We start from the raw sequence: 20,911 nt of genomic DNA on the forward strand, positions 1-20,911 counted from the left end.
TTCTAGTCTCCACCGAAGGAGCAGCTTGTCACAGAGGAACTAATTAAGATGGCAACTTGTACGACAGTGCAGCTCTGCCACCATTCAACATCTGTCCCATTTGTATCTGCGAGCTGTTTGAAGGCTTTAATTCAGCAGATATATCCGTCTTTCTCAGCAGCACACCCACGTCAGCTCAACATGGCACTTAACCATTGGTCTGTCTGATCATCGCTGCCTGAAAAACTGATCGCTTAATCCCCATGCAAACACCACGCTGTTCAGGGAAGGAAATGCTCAAATTGCAAGCATCTATTCCAGGGCCTATTCCTGGATAATCATTATCTTATTACACCACAAATCCAAGGTTTCCATTGCAGCAGCAAGTTGTTTCCATTGTGCATGCAGAGCAGACAGACAGCAGTAATGATGTGACATTTCCCCGCCTGCATGAGCACAGCAGGCTAATGATCGCAGAGGCAAAGATGTTTCCATTCGCCCACCTCTAAATCATGACCACAGGGAGCTGAGGAGGTGGGCTTAGCCTGAAAGGTCTCAAGTTGTTGCTCTACTTCATTTGCATTATCTTGCATCTTGTTTGATAAACGAGTGTGAAAACTCTGTGCGTTTCACACACCGTCAAGCACAGGCAGCACATAATTCTAAGTTGACATTAACATTAATAACACAGGTAAATATTCAACAATTTGACAATATGTTTTTGTTTTGTGGAGGCTGCTTTGCTTGCTGGAGGGACTAGAGCAGGCTCAGCACATTAACCCTTCTTTTTCATAGAAGTATAAAGTTGACTTTGCATTCATTTTTCCATGCTCTTACTGATTATATAGTATTTCTTCTATTTATAACAATGTATATATATATATATATACAGTTTGTTTGTTCGGGTCAAGCCAGTTGTTGCACTACATATGGTCAGGATATCCTCCAATTTATTCTCCAGAGTATGAATCTGTGAACAAGCACACACGAATTGTGCATAGAGTGCAAGTACAAGAAAAACAATATTATTCTTTGTTTGGTGTGAGCCCAACTGTAGAGCAACTGGTATCCGTCCTTGCTCTCAACCAAGCAAGATTTGTTTTTAATGCAAAGCACAACCGGGGCTTTGTGCATGTTAGCAACTCTGGAAATACATCATTCTTACTGAGAAACCTAAACTTTGCATCCCCTCTCATGGCTGTTTGTGTACTCCATGTCATTTAAATAATGTGCCATGCAACAAGATTCTGCTCTTAGTTACTTTTGCATGTTGACAACTAAATGTTTCTTTAAAGATGAATTCCAGTCCTAATAATATGAGAGATTAGCAGACGACGACAGAAACGCTGATCAAAGATTGTATCCAGTTACGCTATAAAATAAAACAACATTACAAGAAGAGAATAACAGGAAACAGACTGCAGCCTCAGTTACAAGCCAGTACAGGGTTGTATTATGGGTTGTTTGTAGCCTTAATGTTTCTTGGCTCGCAGGTTTCTCTCTGTCACTCAGCTGGGCTACAATGTGTCCATTAGAGTTAGTCAGCCCCATATATGTCTAGTCAGCCTACTTTAACCTATAGAAGTGCTCCATGTTTTGCTGTCACAGGGATAGTGAGAGGAAAGGAGGAAATAACATCTCCCCATGCCCTTATACTGCAGAAATAGATCAGGAAGAAAAATCAGCAAGTAGTCAAAGATATGGTGCCACAGATTATGTCATGTTAGAAGCACAGGCTGAAAAGGTTTACAGTCAGAGGAAATCTCATGTCTGGCTACCAAAACTCTTAGCTCCTTCTTCCAGCAGGAGGGTGTGTGAATGAATGAAAGCCTGATTAAAGGAGCAATATGTAAGTATTCTAGTTTAAATATACGACTAATGTTAGCTCAATGTTAGCTCAACCACAACGGGTGTGGACTGAAACCTGTTTGTGAGTGGTCACCCTCTCATGCGCACTCTGAATGACAGACAAAGAGGGTTGGTAAAAATTTCATGGATTTTTTGACAGTACACTGGGCCACTGATGCGGCAGCCTACTAGAATTTGTCCCAGTTTTCCCTTTGGCCAGTCAACTATGACACAGGGGGAGGGGAGGGGGGAGGGGGGAGCAGGGACCAAAGAGTGCATTTTCTTCTTTCTTGCCATAGGGGTGGACACCTCTGGCAATATGCTGTGCCCTGTTTGTTTGGAGTATGAATTGGACAGTTGGCCACACTGCCCCTTTAAAAGGTTTGTCTAATACAAAGGTGTTTGAAATGCTCTTTAATAATCACTGTATCAGGGTCAACACGACCTACGTTTTAACACTACAAGGTGTCTGGGCAAATTTTCTTAGTTTATTATGGGTTTAGGCTGAGACTGGTGTATTTTCACATGAAGAGGTTTCATGTGATGCATATCAAGGTAAAGACAAATGACAGCGACACCCTGAGGCCACAGGGGATGGAGGGGCGGGTGGAGGAGGAGTAAGGGTGCGCACAGCTTGAGTTTGTTGCACGGGCAGTGGAGCAGAGGTGTAACCGATCCCAGCTGCTGCCGTGAGGGAATAAGAGCTATTCCCGTCCCCCGTGGGTTGGTCACGTGTCCTTGGGGAGCTTTTAGTTTGGGGACCACGTCGGGAGGAAGAGGGAGCGCAGCGTTGGTTGCGCACAGCCGAGTTGGACAGCAACATCCTTAACAAGCGTTAATGATCCGGCGGTAGATCAAGCAGATCAGTTTTGTTTTGGGGCGTTGTCATACACACTCCACACTTGGTGTGTGAAACACAGATCCGTCACCGGCAACTGTCAGCGTGTGTGATCCCTCAGTCCCTGACTCGTCAAAACTTCTGCGCTTCCCAACTGTGATCTTTACTGCGAGCGTCACACGTTGTTGCCATCCACTGCTACAAGTCGACACACACGGAGCTGTCACGGCGGACCGAGGTAGGCTGCGCTTCTTTCCTGTGGTTTGGATACACGCTGGCTAAATAATCACACTGTTAGTTTGTGCAATGTGCAAACGCTGTGCAATGTAGTGCGCGGGATAGCTATTGGGCTGCAGCAGGATCATGATCCAGATCAGCTGCTTGAGAGTGAATGTAAAGCTTTATCCCCCCCCCCTCCCTCCTGCACACAAACATGAAAGAAAGATGCAAAAACAAAGAGTGTGACTGATCTGGTGATTTGAAGAGCGCGGCGAGAGAGCACATCACTCATGTGCTGCGACACATCATCACTGACTTCATATTGATACCTTAATCTGTTTTTAAAATGGTGCCTTGAAAAAAAAAAAACCATGGTGCTAAGAAGTGTTAGAGGACGCTGAAACTACACTACAACACTACACAACTGACAGTTTCTCATTGGAATCACTGTGAATGAGACTGTGTTGCGGTCGTTGAAGCGCACTCAGGTGATTTTTGAGGGTTTTGTTGAAGTATTTTCACGTTTGTTGCATCTGTCTCTTCCGTCATAGTGTCGTAGTACTATATGATCCCAGGTACTGACCTGAGGTGTCTCCCGACCACGCCCCTGACAGCTACCACTCAGACAGGCAGTAGGTAATGTAGGTGCTAAGGTTTTTTTTCCTATCCATGAGGACCAGAGAGATCATGTTCTGTTTTTTTTTAATCACAGCCATCACATCATTGTTGTTATCAAAGTTGTGAATGCTTTCTGTTTTTTGTTTTTTTTTTAATTTTCTTATTCTATGCATATAGGCTAATATAGAATATTACAGAAACCATATGAATGCTATAGTAGCACCATAGGGTGAAGCAAACTCACTAACAAATACAATATGAACCCTTAACATTCCCAGCAGTAGCTGTGACAGTATGTCGGCGTGGTTGTTGTGGAGACAGTGCCGCAGGTGACAGTGGAGGCACTGTGGTTTTGTCAGCTCTACATCAATAATGCAGGATACCAAAACAATGAGGAGCCAGAAATTGGGGTCCAGTGTTGAGAAGTGTCGGCCCCTGCCTGTCCCTTCCTCTGAATGTGTGTTCAGACACTAATAAATAAAAAATGATTTGTTTAAATTTACTTAAAGTCATTACTATAACCCAAAATAATTACATTCTAATCCTGATGCCGTGCTGTGTGATATGATGTCAGAGCCACGCTGAGTGGCAGTGATACCACATTTAATCCACTGAGACGGTTATTATACTTTCAAAAGCTGGTGGTGCACCGTCTTATAGGGAATGATTTATTTTTCTACTCTCACTTGCTCTCTTGTTAATGCATGATCACTGTGGTTAATGAGACAGGTCTCGGCGCATGGGGCCCGACCCTCTCAGAGACAGCGCTGCTAGTTTGGTGACTACAGCTGACACCCTCATTCATCATGCATCTACAGGGTGCTGCCTGCTCTCTCAGCCTCTCCATGTCTCCCTCTCTCTCTCTCTCTCTCTCTCTCTCTCTCTCTCTCTCTCTCTCCCTCTCTCCCTCCCTCCCTATCCCTCTCTCCCCAATTGTACCCTTAGATGAAATTATTAAGACACTATAATGATGACAAGAGCAGTGGCTTTTTCAAGGAGAAAGACGGAGCATCAGCTTCTAAATGCTTGGATGATTATAGCTGTGACAGAAGGTTGGCATTCTGTGTTGATGCTGCTGCTGCAAGGATTTCCAAGAATAGAAGTAAACACCTACTGTACGACGGTGCACCTGGCTGACTCTCTTCCTGCTTGAAGTCAATTTCACGTGTGTGCTTGCAAGATCGTGAAGCTACCTGGACCTGCCAATCAAAAACTGGCCAAGTACATGTTTTTCTGAATATACCTGAGGACTTTATGTTGGAGAAATGTGCAGAGTGGCTGGGTGTGCTAAATGCATTTCTATTTTGCTCTTCTGCTTGCCATAGCAAAGCCCCCATGCAATATTAAAATGTTGGAGATGTAACTGACCCACATCTAGTGAAACGTAACACCCATACATAATTAGTGCACTCTTAGTTGAAATTAGTTAGCTTGGTCATAATATTACAGTGTCCATTACCCTCCTTTTAAGATTTACTCTATTAAACATTGATGAGTTGGAACGATTCTAAATGTTGCACAGATCATTTACTCTCTGGCCCAAAAATGAAACATCTTAACTCCCGTTTATCTTTTAAAAAACCAATTGGTCACGTTCTTTGTTTGCACAGGGAGGCTCTCCACACATTTATAATCGCTTTATCCTCACAGATCCGTCCGCCAGAGAGGGCACGCATCATGAGGATGTTTTTGTTCTGGGCTGTCTGTCAACAGTAGATGCTAGTTTGACTGTGAAAGAGGCATTTCTCTCAGAGTCAGCCTCTTGGCCGGGCTCTCACGGGGAGCCTCACAAAACAGCAGGGGGGCTGGTATGTTGTTTTCGTTGAAGTTTTTTTTTTTTCCCCGGCATCTTGTGAAAAAAAAAAACAACAGTTTTGTTGTGTGGTCTGTTTGGTTTTGTTTACATATTTTTCATAATTGATTTAACAGAGTATGCTGGCAGTGCATTGTATGATGCGTCGGCAGTTAATGGCAACTGAAAAGCAGAATAGAAAGGTTGTGTCAGATCATTAGGGACACCGGACTGAAGTCATTGTTCTCGCCCAAAAATTGGTTTACACTGTTCTGCCATATCAGCGTGCACAGATGTGAAAACTCAGTTTGCTTCTCCAGAAACACTACGGTTGCATCTTTGTTGCTGAAAGTGTTTTTTGTTTAGTTTTGTTTTTTTTTTTTTACTTTTGAAGAATCCAAATTTGTAACAGTCTACAAAGCATCCTTTGAACTTTTCAAGAGTACCTTCCCACACCATGTTCCGCCTCAACATCCATTTCGTACATCAGATTATGTTGGCACAACACCAGAAAAAAACAGTTTTCGGTGTTTCTTAAATCCTTATGATTCATCATTTTGCTTTTAAATCATATTAGAAATCAATCAAATTTGTACTTCAGAGTCACATGTTGTTCCTTCATCTTTATGTCTGATCTGTTGCTGTCTACATATCCCTCCCTCCTTGTTTTCCTTCAGTATGCTGCATTAAACATGGAGCAAAATAAATACGCCAGAAGTCAAATACATTTCTTGACCTAACTGGACGAAAAGCCATTTCAACAGCGCCCCTGCTTTGCCGCTAAAGCCGGCTGTGTTAATGTATATCCCTGCCAAGTAAATTCATGCCTGCTTGCATCTTGGGACCTCTGTGTGTGCGAGTGTTTGTGTGCGTCTGTCTGCAGATACCTTATCGTTTCAGAAGATTGAAATTATGACAGTGTGACAGATTAACCTGAGGGCAGGCGGGATGTGACTGATGCTGCTCTGAACAGCACCACACGTATCTGCCATCGCAGCGGCAGCGACACATAACAGCCTCCAGTCAGCATCGCGGTAGTTTGCCTTGCCACTCGTCAGGGGTTTAATATTCAATTATGAGGGTCCTCTAGTTCAAGCTGAGTTGGATGGCTTGTGGAAAAGCCCCACTGATTGATGAGTGGGCATCTTAACTAAATGGGCTCACAGTTTGCCCCTGAAGGAGGAAGAAACGAGGCAGATGGCTTGTGGGGGTGTTTTTACTGATGTGGCAGGACTCTTTTGTAGTTTTGCCTTATTAGTGGTACAGAAGCACAATAGAGAATAAGTGTTCAGTCAGCTTTAAGAGAAACTATGAACTTGTTTCTTTTTTCTTTTTTTTCTTTTTTTTTTAAAAAGGGTTTCGTTTCACTCTTTCTTTCTTAAGACCAACAGACATGCAACATCACAGAAGTAAGGGGGGGAAAAAAAGACATGCATTTAAGTGCGTATCTATAAAAATGAAATGTGAAGGGTGAAAGTTTAAAGGTGTTCTTTCAAATGCCTGAAGAATGGTACTACGACAGTGTCATGCCAAAGCCTTTTAGTTTGTTACTGTGACAGTCTGTCAAACTGTCACATCCAGCTGAGTCCAAAGAAGTGTAGGTCTCACAGTCTAGTGCTGACAAACAACAAGCAGACGGATAAAAGAGGCAGAGAGTGAGACAGGCGGTTCAGCATTTGCCTGGGCGCAGCGTAGGGAGAGCAGCTCCTCCTCCGTCATCTCGTGGCAGATAAGATTCTTCAGCAGTCAGGTATTTGGACCTTGCTGGTGGGCCGTTTCTTGGCTGAAAACTGCACCAAGCTGTCAGTCAGATTAGTGCTGTGAGCCATTGATGGGAGTGCAGCCCTGTCCTCTCCTCTTGTGTGTGTGTGTGTGTGTGTGGTGGGGGGGGCAGACAGCCGTTACAAAGATCTGCAAATCCCCAACAGAGAGCATGCACACACACACACACACACACACATATATATATATATATATACGCACATACACACATACAGACAGACAGAGACACATGCACGCGCAACCCCCACTGAAGAATGAAGGGACGAGATCAAGCCAGGTCATGGGAGGCTCTTTTCAAATAAATTCCTCCTTGGGGAGACTGCTGCCTCCTCCATGCCCTTCATGCACATGTGCACACATTTACGCCTAAACACATACACACACACACACATGCACACACACATTCAGACATCCTGTCCCCTCCTCCAAAGAGGCACAATAAAAACACATGGTTGGGTATCAAATGTTTATGTGTCACTGATTGTAAGTGCAGTTGGTGTGTGCTGTAGTAGCCGGTATGTTACTGCCTCTGCAGAAAAATGCATTCAAATGTAATGTGAGATATCAATTTTTTTTTTTTACCATGTTTCATATCTGGAGGAACAATCCCCAACCCCCACAACAAAATTTTCAAAACCCAGGACTGAAACATACTGGGGTCACAACTAATCGTTATTTTCGTAAGTGATTAATCTGCTGATTTATTTTCACAATTAATCGCAATCACAATTTCCTAATGGCGAACATCAAATCTCATGCACTGTCTAACCAACCCGTCAGCAGAGGTGGAAAAAGTACAAAAATATTGTACTCAAGTAAAAGTACCAATACTTTGATGAAATATTACTCAAGTAGAAGTAAAAGTACTCATCTGAAAATGTACTCAAGTAAAAGTAAAAAGTAGTTCATTTGAAATGTACTTTAAGTAAAAGTTACTTAGTTACTTTCTTTGTGTGGGGTGTGAGGGTAGTAAAAATAGGACAAGGGGTCAGAAATCCAAAACTATTTTGTTTTTAATTAAAGAACAAGTGTAACAAATGTAAGTGCAATAACAACAACTTCACAACAACTGAACTTCTTGTTCAGTTTAAGTAGCAGCTTAAAGTTAGTTGAGCTCATCCATTTATTGGTACAACATTAAACATGCTTACTCTCACGTTTTCTCTCTCACCCTCATCATTTGTCACTGTTGGTTCTGGCCATTGTTTTACTGTCTATGGGTATGGTGCGTATTTTTCCCCTGTAGGTTGAATTGTTATTTTTACTCAGTAACGGATAGGATTTATAAAGTAACTAAGTACAATACTTGAGTCAAAACGTACTCAAGTAAAATACAAAATACCGATTTTAAATTGTACTTAAAAAAATACAAAATACACAAAAAAAGTATTCAATACAGTAACGTGAGTAAATGTATTTCATTACTTTCCACCTCTGCCCGTCAGTTTACTAAAATGTTAAGACGAGGAAAAGCAGCATATCTGACAACATCTCAGCGTTTGAGACGCTGAAATGTTCAGTATTTTTTCTTGAAACGTGACCTGAATGATTAATCAACTATCAAAACAGATGCTGATTATTTTTCTCTCTCGAATAAATTGACAAATCAAGTAATTGTAGCAGCTCGGCAAAATACTACCAGTTCCAAATTGATTGGGAGTATTTAAATGTAACAAAGAAAGTAATTCATATTTTCTAAAGCTCATTCACACTCATAATTTTCTTAACACAGCAGTAAGAATCTTTTTGGGAAACAGAATGCTGGGATCACATCACCCAGCATTATATTGGGTGATCCCAGCATTTTGTTTATACATGTATATATGAGTATATATCACTGATTGGGCCTTTTTAAAATACATCTTTTCTGTGTTATCCTTCCCTTGTGCAGTGAATATTTGATATTACATATTTTGCATATTTTGAAAAGTATACCTGTTATTGCAGCTTTTCATACATTGTGGAAAGAATGGCCACATGTTCCACATATTCCTCATGTCTAAACGTAAGAAAAGTCACAACATAATAAAATTTATTGGGTTGGTTTATTGAGATGTGTTTCAAAATATATAAAAATTCCGTGTGTGAAATGCGAATATGATACATTTCACAAGGGTGCTTTTCTTATTGTCACGATTTTTACTGTCTCTGCATTCAGAGAACTAGCTGAATGACACTAAGTCAAGCCCCATGATGTTATCGCCCAGCTCCCCCCGGGGTAATTTCATGAGAGGCAGATTGCATGACCGCGGCGACATGTCCTGCATTTAGAACAGGGAGGGTGAAGCTGTGCATAACTGAGTGATCCAACACAAGGGGCAGAGATGTTGACTAATGTTGTGACTTCAGCGGGGACCTGCTCGAAATAATCCTAAACTATCCAAATTGTTTTTACCCAGGGGAGGGACACAGCTGCCAGCCATTCTTACCATAAATGCTCTGTGGCCTTTGACTGTATATTAACAAATGAAAAGGTTTCAGTCTCTGCAGCTCGTGCACCTGATGGTTTGCTTTATTTATTTCTACTATAATGCTATACTATAATCCCTTCCTGAGAAACACCAGGGGATTTATGGGTAAATGTCCCTTCATAACTGTAGATTGATGTTCCGTAGAGAGGTTAGACATTATTTTGCACAGGGTGTTTTGTCTTCTGACGGGTTCGGAAACAAATATAGCTCCAATACAGCCAGGTTGGATGAAGCTTAATACATTTTTTAAACCCTGCCTTAAATTTGTTTGTGAAATCATCACCTATGTCTGGCGTGATATACTGTATCTGCAGATATGTTAAAGCTGTTTGTTTAAAACTGTCCTCTATCTGAGTACTCCTCTCCTCCCTCCTCCCTCATAATGCAGTGATGTGTATATATAAGCATCCAATGATCACATACTCTATCAGTGGCTCTCTCCCTCTAGAGGGTTTAGAGGCTGTAGTAGTTTTGAGTGGAAGCTGAATCGAAGATGACACTGACCTCTAGTTGTCCTCTGTCACCACTTGTTCTGTGTGTAATCGCAGCAGGGGAGGACATCTTCTTTACTTAATTCACCGTGATAAATTACTCCTAACCTCTCACTGCCTTGCTGACCTCTGCTGGCAAACTGCAATGTAAGGCTTTCCAAATAGATGCATGCACGAGCATACTCGATTCCATTTCCTGCTCCTCTCTCTCTCTCTCTCTCTCTCTCTCTCTCTCTCTCTCTCTCGCCATCATCTCCTCCCTCCTGCCTATCCCACTTACTGTCTACCTGTCCTTTTCATTCAGATTCGCTCGACACATTTACACGCACCCCGCCTACAAACATGATCTAAATCTTTCCTTTGTAGTTTCTAATCATCTCCCTAGCAGGCCCTATCCGTTCTCCGCGCGCTACTGCCAGTTTCCAGCCGGATTATCTGTTACGTGTCCTCTGCTGTGTTGACAGGAGTGTTAATTATTAGGTTTATAGAGAGAAGAAACAATTTGTCACAAGCATACGGTGCTAAATTATAAGGTCACATAGATTTTTTTCAGTGACCCCACACTAATTGCTTAACCTCATAGTCAGCCAATACAGCTGCCAGAGCAGCAGAAAAACCGGCCAGTCATCCTCACTTAACTGACACTCCTGTGAGTCTCCAGGGGTGGCGGTGGCTCTGATCAACATGTCTTGCATTAATGAATGATGCATGTGTGTTATATGGTTTCACATTATATTGAGCCATAAGTACTGTGATAAATCTGGGCTGTTATATGCCATATAATTGCAGTCTGTTATCTGAGGTCTCTGTATTCCACGTAATCAAGTGATTATACTGGCATAATTATAGTTGCATAAATGTATTTTGTGGGGGGGGGGTCTAATTTCAGATTCTGTGTTCACCACTTTGTAATTTCCCCTCCTCATTTGGAGACATGAAGACGCTTGGTTAGTGAATCATCAACATCATAAATCGATGAGTTATTTTCTTACATGAATGATTAGCAGGAGCAAAGACAGACAGTCATTTTGTGGAATATTACCTCACATGTATGGAGAGCTTTGGCATGGCCGTGACTTCACTTCAGAATACAGGGCGAGGGAGTCTCGCTCCATAAAACGATACGACACAGTGATTGCCAGGCTGAACCTGAAGAGTGCTGAAAGCTTTAATGCTAAGCTGTGGGATCATATGATCGAGACAGATACAGTAACTCCATAAAATGCAATAGGACTCGAGGGCTGTACTCGGCAGATTATCACTTGTATTTTAGGAATTGCCTGACTCTGGAATTAAGGAGTTGACCTCTTGATCAAAATGAAGTTACAGTAAGGCAGATGAAAAGTTTAAATGTAAAAATAAAAGGGTTTCTTTCACAGTATTTGCTATAATGCTTTGATCTGTGCTTAAAATTTTTAAATTCTCATTGAATGTTATAAATCAAAGATGATAGTACTTTATGATTAGGAGGCTCTGGTAGATCTGTGGATTTAATAAGACTGGTCTGGTCAGCTCTGATCACAAAAGTAAGGCTTTAACAATGATCTCAAATCAGCCCTCCTGCTCAGAGAGGCTAGACAAGCTCCAGCATTCTGGCCTTCACCACAACCATCAGGGTTTTCACACTTGAAAAAAAAATTCTCTTACTGTTGCATCATGGCTTTTTCGGATCACATAGTTAAATTCCTCGACCAGTGAGAGAGGAAACCTGTCCTCAGAAAACCCCAGCAAAAGCAAACTCACACAGCTCGTGTAGCCTAAGCATCCTGGGAAAATGCTGACTCCTCCCCAACCCATCACCACCAACCCCCTGGCATTCTGCAGCTGTGTTGAGGATGTGATCTAAGATACCAAAAAAAAAACACTCATTCTTGCAGTGTGTTTTCGTTTCTTTTTTTTTTCTTTTTTTTGTTGGGTTATCAGAAAAAGGCCATACAGCGCTCTGAATGCAGGTGGGTGTTGTCTTTCTTTCATATGTGCTGAGATGTAAAACTATGGTCATGATGACTGGGTTTTGAATAGGTTGAGATAATGAAGTGGAGCCTTTATGTCAAAATTTTATCACAGTACCGCTGCCTGTGTGACTACATAATCTCACCCTTTACACATTCACTGAGATGAAGGCTATTTTCCTTGTGATATTCTTTGATAAACAACCCACCCACCCCCCCACCCCCTAAACATCCAAACATTGTTCAAAGCAGTTTGAACTGAATTTTTCTGACTGGATCTAAGATATGTTTTACTCTATGGAGAAAGACATTTGTGATGAAACACAGTACGAGCATTCATTCACTTAGTCATTATAGCAAGTTCATAGTGACTCTGTCCTCATGAGGCAGTATTCACATGCACAGGCAACTATTCTTTGTAGTATGCACCAAATTTCACGTGTTAGGAAGAAAGCTGCAGCTGTTGATTTTCATTTGGGTTCAGTTCTAATTGACAGATTAATTGCATCCCAGAATGACTTTTTCAACCAATTGCTCATTCAATACGATGTCATGAAATTAATAAAATTGGCCACCACAATTACTCAGAACCCAAGACGATATCATTGCTTGTGTTGTCCAACCCACAGTACAAAACCCCAAAATATTCAGTTTACATTGATGTAAAAAGCAGCAAATCCAAACCAACAAATGTTTGGTATTTTTGCTGGATAAATTATGTCAATTTGTATTAAAGGTTTTTCAGCACAGAAAGGACAGAACTTTATTGCTACTATACATTGGACATGTGTAGAACTGACAAAAAGGACAACTAGCAGCATCCTTTCCCATATAAAGTGCAGCTTTTTTTCTCACTAATGTGTAGAACAAATACAAAAAGAAGTCCCTATACTATTTTGTATTGATCACTTGGAACGTTTTATAAGAAAACCCCAAATTCCCTAACAATATTCAAGTTCCACATAGAATTTAAGCAGAAGAACATCAGCAAGATCACAAGCAGTTCCCCTAACACTGTATCAAGCCATCAATTCTTTTAGACAGGTAATCTTTTCAGAATGACAGCCGTTGAAAGAGAAGTGGACAGTGTATCGAGCCCAAGTTTCTCTTGTATTCCCAAGGGATGTTGCCTGTGCCTCCCAAATGGAGCCTGGCATACAGTATCAGGCCCCTGCTCTGCCTTGTAATTAGATCCTTACTGCTTTGCATGTAAACTGTGGTCCAGAGGCAGTATGATCTCTCTGCCCCCTCACTGACTGATGGTGGCACATTTCTCACAGAATGATAAGGCTTCACTTCTGGGCCTTTGTCTTACAAGTCCTGTTCCCAGTCTTTTCCCACTGCTCATACTGTGGTAGTGTGTGAAGTTTGCTTACACTTGTGGGAGCTCACACACTCATGCTGCTGTCCCATCCCAAGAGCAGAGCAGTGAGAAAACATACAGGTTTATAGCGCATAAGATAGAGACAACATTCTGACCTGACTTCCAATCGATCAGTCAGTCAATCAGTCAGTCACATTTTTATGCATGAAAAAGCCTCGTCAGATTTTGTACTGTATTGTTACTTGAAGCTGCACTGGGAAGCTGTGGATTTTTGTATCCACAAATGACAGCTAGGGTTAACAGAAAATTTAATTAGAAATATGTCAGTAAATTACACACTGGCAGGAGCTATAATTTCTCCTTTGTAGCAACTTGGCTCAGAGGTGATTAAAAGAACAGCTCAATGTTTTGGGAAACATTCTAATTTGCTTTCTTGTGGCGAGTTTAATGAGAAGATTGATACCACTTATGTTTGTACAGTGAATATGAGGCTACAGCCAGCAGCTGGTTAGCTTAGCTTTGCACAAAAGCTGTAAACAGGTGGAAACAGCGAGCTTGGCCCTGTCTAAATGTAACAAAATTCACCTACAAGCAACTGTGAACCTTGCTAACTAACACCTTTTGTCTTGTTTGTTTAATCTTTACAAAAACAAGTTTCAGTTTTATGTGCTGGACTGTTTCTTGGCTGGAAGCAGTGACGTTGTTAGACTGTGGTTTTTGTACTGATTAAACGAACAAGATCTAACATTTTAATTTGTGAACTTTAGAGATGCTGGAAGGGGGGAACTCTGGGCAGAGCCACCCTAGCTGTTTCCTCATGATGTCTTTATGCTAAGCTAAGCTAACTCCTAGTTGTGGCTTCTTATGACAGTGGTAACAATCTTCTCCTATAACGAATAGCAATAAAGTGATTAAGCATGTGTTCAAAAATGTTGGAAGAATACTTTAAGAGGCCAGATATAGCAAATTATTTTGGGATTTTGATCTTAAGGAGGTATTTGTACATTTTTGCTATTGCTATATAGCCAATGTTAGCATCAATAACTGTGTACTGACCAGTCTAGGAAATGTTTCGAGTTCAGCATAAAACACTTTGGTTTACTCATCAAGAGCTGTCCCCAGAAATGGAAAGCAACCCTCTTGTTTTGCTTATATTTGCTTCTGTTCACTTCTTTTCCTCTACTGAAATTAGCATGCTAACCAGCTAGCCCCAGCTTGGTTGGCCCATCTCATCACTTTCCTGAGTCACTGTAGTGTCCAGTCTGTGCTGCTCAGAAGATTTATTATAACCTAATGTCTTGTAAACATAGCGATGGCTAAAGCTGCCAGCAAGACTTGTGAATAGACAACCGGTGATGCTAACGTTGGCTATGTAGCAATAGCAAAACTTGTTTAGCCTCAATAAAATACTTATGTAAAAAATTGTGAACTTAAACTGTTCACATCAAAGAGCTATCCAATGGGTAGCTAACTAACTAGCTAGCTAACAAACCTAATTGGTATAATGAGAGAGAAAGAGAGAGAGAGAGAACCTTGACAGTCCTAATTGTGTGCATTTGTGTGTGTGTGTGTTTTTTTTTAATTCAGTGTGTCTTTCTTGGGAACAAAATGGTGAAATGTGTCTCTTGTAATAATTAAGGACTTAACAGAATTTGAAGTTTTGATACGTATCAAGGTGAATCAACCTGAATGGATCAAAACAGATAGCTTGCAGTTGTTCAGAAGTTCCCTTGGCATATGAAATGTTGTTGTATATTTCAGATAATGCTTTCATACTTTTCCTCTCCAGCCCCTTTTTGCATCAGTTTCATGCAGTGACAGTTTGAAATATCCCCCTGATGTACAGAGTTACTTTTATTCTTGAATTAGGGTAGCGTCTTTATGTTTACCATTCACTGCCAACCCACAAGAGATGTAGGCCTATTCTCTATCTCTCACACTGAACTCCGCTGACAAGGGAGATGCTAATAATTAATGACATTTTTGAAATCTCTTTCAAGATGCTCTAGGAAAACTGCACAAGGGGAAAAGGGAAGAACATAAAATGGCTTGGAGCTTCCAGCAAAAACAAAAATTCAGCCAGAGAATCAGATGGGAGTTTTTTTTTTAGCTTGAGAATCAAAGTGGAGTCTTTTTTCTCTCACCAAGACCCACCAAAAAACATTTCTGTGTCCCATTTTATGATTTTATGATTGAAGAGACACCGGTATAAAGAGGGGATTTATTTCCATAAAACATCATGAAAGATGTTATTATGGGAAAGAACTGAAAGAACTGAAATATCTAATTGAAAGCAAAAACAGGCAAATTCACCAGGCATCCTCTCCACTAATAATCCCTACATAATCTGAGGCTAATGTTACAGTTGATGCCACCATTGGTAATGTCCACCAGCCATAGTTTGACCTACTGTCTACAGACAAGTGGATATCATACCTTTCCATAACATATTTCCATATATTAAAGGCCAAATACTATAATTGGCATTGATCCAAAAGAAGGACACTGTATAAATAATTGAGAGGTTTTATACCCGAAAAGATCAGAGATAAATTAAATCTCATGTGGACCATAGACAGTATTTACAAGAAGCCTTTAATTTTGCTGAAAAAAATCCAGCCATTAAAGTCATTTAAATCCTGAAGGGGCTGATGAAGTAGAGTGTGGAGTAGACACTGGGGAGTGATGCAGCCTGGAGGACGGCAGAGAGATGAAACAGATGGAGAGAGAAGTAGATGAGCAGGGACGACACTGATGGGAAGACAGAGGGGGGGCTTGGGAGTAGGGACAGTTTAATACTCAGTCAGTGCCCCTATAAGCTCAATGTCCTACGCAGCAATTACACTGTATACACACACATACACACACATAGATATGCAAAGCTGTGGCCTTTGTGCTCTTAAGAAGAGGCCTGTTTGATAATGGATTTTGCAGGACATGGCTTTCCAGCCAGAGTATATTGAATTTCAGCGGCAACAGCAACAACAGCTCCTATAGCACTGCTATTCAATCCTGCAGTGGAATAGAGCACGAAGGTGGCCCATTTAATCGGTTTCTCTGCTCTATCAGGACTATGCAATTTCTTTTACTGCTATAAGTGACATGTTTATGTTGAGCTTCTGTTTGCTGCGCATTGTAGTTTGTAACAAGCCCCTCTTTTTAAACCTGTGTGGGCATGCAGGCATTCGTTTGTGTGTGTACATGTATCTTTGATGTGAGTGTGTGAGCGCAGCATCACAGGAAGTGTTCTGTTTTGATGTGTGACACTAAAATGTAGGTTGGCGGGAACATTCCTGTCATGGTGAGAAAAATATTTAAACGATTAGGTATATTTGACAGTACCGTGTCCAAATGTAATTGGAAATGAATTTTTCATGGTCTCTAGTGCAGCTAGAAGCCTCTCCTCAGTCTCCTGATGTTTTAATTAGTGTGTAGCAGTGAGTGATGTGAATTTATTCCCGTACATATGTGAAAAGTTAATTCTCTGTAATGGCTACACACATATTAGCCTACAATAGATCAGGCAATGACTTACACTTATACCTTTACTGGTTGGTCCAAGGAAAACACAATACAAACCCAGTGTCACAAAAAAAATCCTGTTTTGCTGCTTTTGCTGTTTAATACCATCATCAACAGACAACTGGCTTTTACATCAGCTCCTGTTGATGCAACTGTCTTAGATTTGATCCTTTCTATCTAAGGCAGACAGCTCTAAAATATTTAAACAAGACCCATAACTAATAATAAGTTATATGGTGTAATTATCATTACTGTGGATATATCATATAACAAAGACATAATTACTGATGTAATGAGTCAGTTTATGCTTTTACTCACAAGTTATTATGTAATGAATCATTTTACTAATATGTTGTTGTTAATTATATATGCTAATATGTAGTTAGTCTCTCAGGAGAACTGCCTATGGCTTTCCCACTTTTAAGTCATTGTCGCCACTCTCCACAGAATCTAGATTCTACTCTTTCCCACTCTCCTTTGATTTGAACCTCAATTCTATTTTTTCACATTTTATTCTATGTATACACATTTTAGTGGAATTTTAGCATATAATGTGTTCACTTGTTCCATATTTTATAAATTGGTTTTCAGCTCTCATAAAGCCTTAGTACAGTTCTTGTGTCGCAATAGAGAAATGTAAACAAACAGCCCATGGAGAATTTTGAAGGGGATAGCTACTATTGAAATGATTTGATATTATTTCATCTTATGTAATGACCTACATGAAAAGGCTTTAAAACAGTTTACTGTCTGTAGCACAGTCACAGCTGGAATCTCATGTGTGTTTGTGTGTGTTTTTCCAGGAAACACTAGATGGCACTATGGATATATAATCCCTGGGAAATCTTTGTACCTCTCTCTCTCTCTCTCTCTCTCTCTCTCTCTCTCTCTCTCTCTCTGTCTCTCTCACACACACAAAATCACAGACACGAGTTTGTTGGTTGATGTAAAGAGGAGAATTCGACAGCATTGTCATATGTTTTATAGATGGATATGCCAGTATAATCTGTAACCATCTGTCTGTGTTTGCATGTGTAATCATATGTGTGCATGTCCCTGCTTTCCTTTCCAGTAGCACCTGGTTTCTGTATTTGCAGTATCGTTGTTGCTGGTTTAACTTTGTAAAAAGAAAAAGTCATGTAATGAATATTATTGTTGTCTTCTATTACATTTTCTATGAAACATCTACACAACTGTTTGACTTCAGCAAAGCCCATAAGAGCTGAGGACATTTTAGGAATGCATGTTTTACCTGGGTATGATATAACCAAAGGTTAGGTTGCGTGTGTTTGTGTGTGTGATAGGTGTTCGTAACATTGCAGGGACACAAATCTGCATGTGTTTGTGTGCGTGTGCTCTCGATCCCTTTAAGCAGATTGTTTCTCAGCTAAGGGCTCTGGCTCATGGATGTGCATTTTGTATCATGTTCTTAATCTGCTCTATGTTTGGGATTAGCCTCCCCGTCCACAGAGAGAATGCCCTCTCCTCTCCTCTCCTCTCCTCTCCTCTCCTCTGTCACAGTATCTTCAACTCAACTCATGTATGGTTCCCCTCAGTAGTAATCAATCCAATACATACTCTCATTAAATAATTTTCAGAAACTAAACACTGACCCGTGAAGCATTTTCTCAATGCAATTTTGATAGTAAGCAGAATTAGATTTTAAGAACCACGATCTATAGCCTGCCTGCAGCGTATTTCAGTCAAATCTCATACAGTATAAGTTTGACATTCTGGTGCAACAATTAGAGTTTTTCTTCAGCGAGCAAAAACCGAGCAGGCACACTTTAAAGGAAACATGGATCAAGGCCACCTCTTCTTGTGTGTGCAGGGAATGCATGCTTTTTTTTTTTAATTCTCACGGCACAGGAAAACGTGGCTTAGTGGAGTTGATGAGGTACATGGGTAATGTTGTATAGTTTGAGACATCCTCAGTAATTTTATTTCGGCAGAATCTTATTTGTTTTGTTCCCCAAGAGATCTTTACAATACTATACAAATGCTCAGGATCTGCATCGGTCTAGACAGAAGAATGGGCTCAGATATCAGAAGAAATCTACAATTTGATATGAACTATATACAATTAACACTGAAATATGATGTGGCTGGATTTTCTGTTACATAAGTAATTAAGCAGAATTGCTTTTTTGGATTGTTGGAATTTAGGAGCATTGGAAGATCCAAAGACACAAACTTGATAAAAGACTTGCAGAAGCAAAAAGCATTGTTGGAGACATTGAAGAAGCGTGACAGCAATAAAACAAAACCGATAACAGAGAAAATTGTGAAATTTATTATAGATAACAAACACTCTTCTATGGCTGAAACTCTTCAACTTTTAACTGAACATCTCAAGCATTGCAAACAGGCTGCCAAACCAACAGGAAACGGCTGGCCAACATTTGCACCCTAGTTAATGGATGCTTTCCAAAACACTTGTCGGCAAAATTAACAGCTGACATATGGATCTCAGTGTTTTCCCCGTGACATTACTTTATCTGAAAGCGCATTGCCTGTGAATTACAAGAAGCGGCTCCACAGGCTAAAGATGTTTTGAATTTAACAACAGAGTAATGTTTAGCCAGCAGTGTGGCTGTAGGCAGTGTCGACCAGCTGGACAGTCAGTGAACCACTTTGATCCGCGCTCCAATTTTTGGATGGATTTCCATGTGTAGTATACAGTATATACAACTGACAACATACAGTTCTATAGTCTGAATGAACATATCAGTGAAATGACCTGCTATAGCATTTGGGTGGGATGAATGCCAAAATTGTCCTTGCCCTCGATCACACACAGCTGCAGACTGCCACCAGAAAGGTTGCCCATATTATATATGTTGTACATAGTTTGTGATTGACCTGTTGCTGCGTTGTGTAGACAGCATCATGTCATTTCACATCTTGCCAAAGCTGTTGGTTTTTGCCTCTCAGTGACCTTTAGCCAAACAAAACTAACAGATCAATCATGGAGGAAGCTCTAATAGCTTTAAACAAGCACACTGTTATCAACTCCGGTGTTTATCCACACTAATTAGAACACTTCAGAGTCAAGAGAGTGGTCCGGCAGTGTGTGTATGTCTGTGTTTGCATGTGTGTGTTGACTGACGGTACTCAGAAAATCCACAACAAGGCCGCTACAACTGACACAACAACACAAGGACAGCTTGTCCACTCTCCACAGAAAGGGGAAAAATCCAGTAGATTCTATTTGAGTAAGTGATGAGATTAGTAATCGAGAGAGCTGTTGGTTAAGTGATTTATAAAGTCTCACACAGATGGCTATTAGAAGACTGCTCCAGGCAGCTGCACTCTTCAAGGTGTCTTGGACTAAAGTTGTCAGCTCAGCGATATTGTAAAGATGAGAGTATTGGGGAAAGGCCTTGGAGAAAAACCATGACATGGCAATTTCTCCCGTTCTAACAAGGAATGAAAATAGCACCTAATGTGAGGCTTCACCAGTAGGCGTGATTTTTAATGCAAACACAGACTTCAATCCCCCAAACGGAAAAGCGATAGATTAGATGTGGTTAACTGAAACTTAAAAGTGTATTTAAAAAGCAGCAGAATGTTCAGTGCTAACAGTGGCTAAATCTTTCCACCACATTCACCCTCTCCAGAGAACGAGATGAGTAAATGTAGGTACAAGGAGTGTGCAGTTAACAGATGTTATGCAACGTGATTTTCTGTGATGTAAAGTCCTTCAAACTTTGTAACTCGAAAGAATCCAAATGTGTCTCTGACTCAGGTTTTTAGAATTCACATTGCTCCTCTGATGGGCTAGAGCAGTCCGATCAATAGTCATGATTTTGAACAAATCTCTCTCAAATCCAGACACAAGTGAACCAATGTTTGACCCTGTGATCCAATCATCTGTCTTTGAGATAGAGCTAATGTTACAAATGCAATTAAAACAAACTTGAAGGTAGGAGAATGAATTAAACTCTGCCCCAGGCAATCCTAGCTAATTTTAGTTCTAATTATAGTTTACTCTTAAAGGTGCTATGTGTAAGTTTTCCACTTGCCAACATTAGCATTATCAGCTGTTTACTTATCAGTCTAGAAGAAATGTTCC

At 40.7% G+C, this 20,911-nt stretch overlaps 1 protein-coding gene across 2 annotated transcripts in view; it reads left to right on the forward strand.

The window, feature by feature from the left end:
- Positions 1–2,762: 2,762 nt before the first annotated feature.
- Positions 2,763–20,911, forward strand: part of mid2 (midline 2) — a 143,301-nt gene continuing 125,152 nt past the window's right edge. Inside the window, exon 1 of one of the 2 annotated variants that reach the window (XM_022760089.1) lies at positions 2,763–2,903. The gene's annotated coding sequence lies outside the window, so the exon portion shown is untranslated. The remainder of the gene's footprint in view (positions 2,904–20,911) is intronic. The other variant, XM_022760087.1, reaches the window with a different exon arrangement.

The sequence above is a fragment of the Seriola dumerili genome, unplaced genomic scaffold, assembly GCF_002260705.1.
Source record: "Seriola dumerili isolate Sdu_G_001 unplaced genomic scaffold, Sdu_1.0 BDQW01000331.1, whole genome shotgun sequence".
NCBI classification, from domain to species: Eukaryota; Metazoa; Chordata; class Actinopteri; order Carangiformes; family Carangidae; genus Seriola; species Seriola dumerili.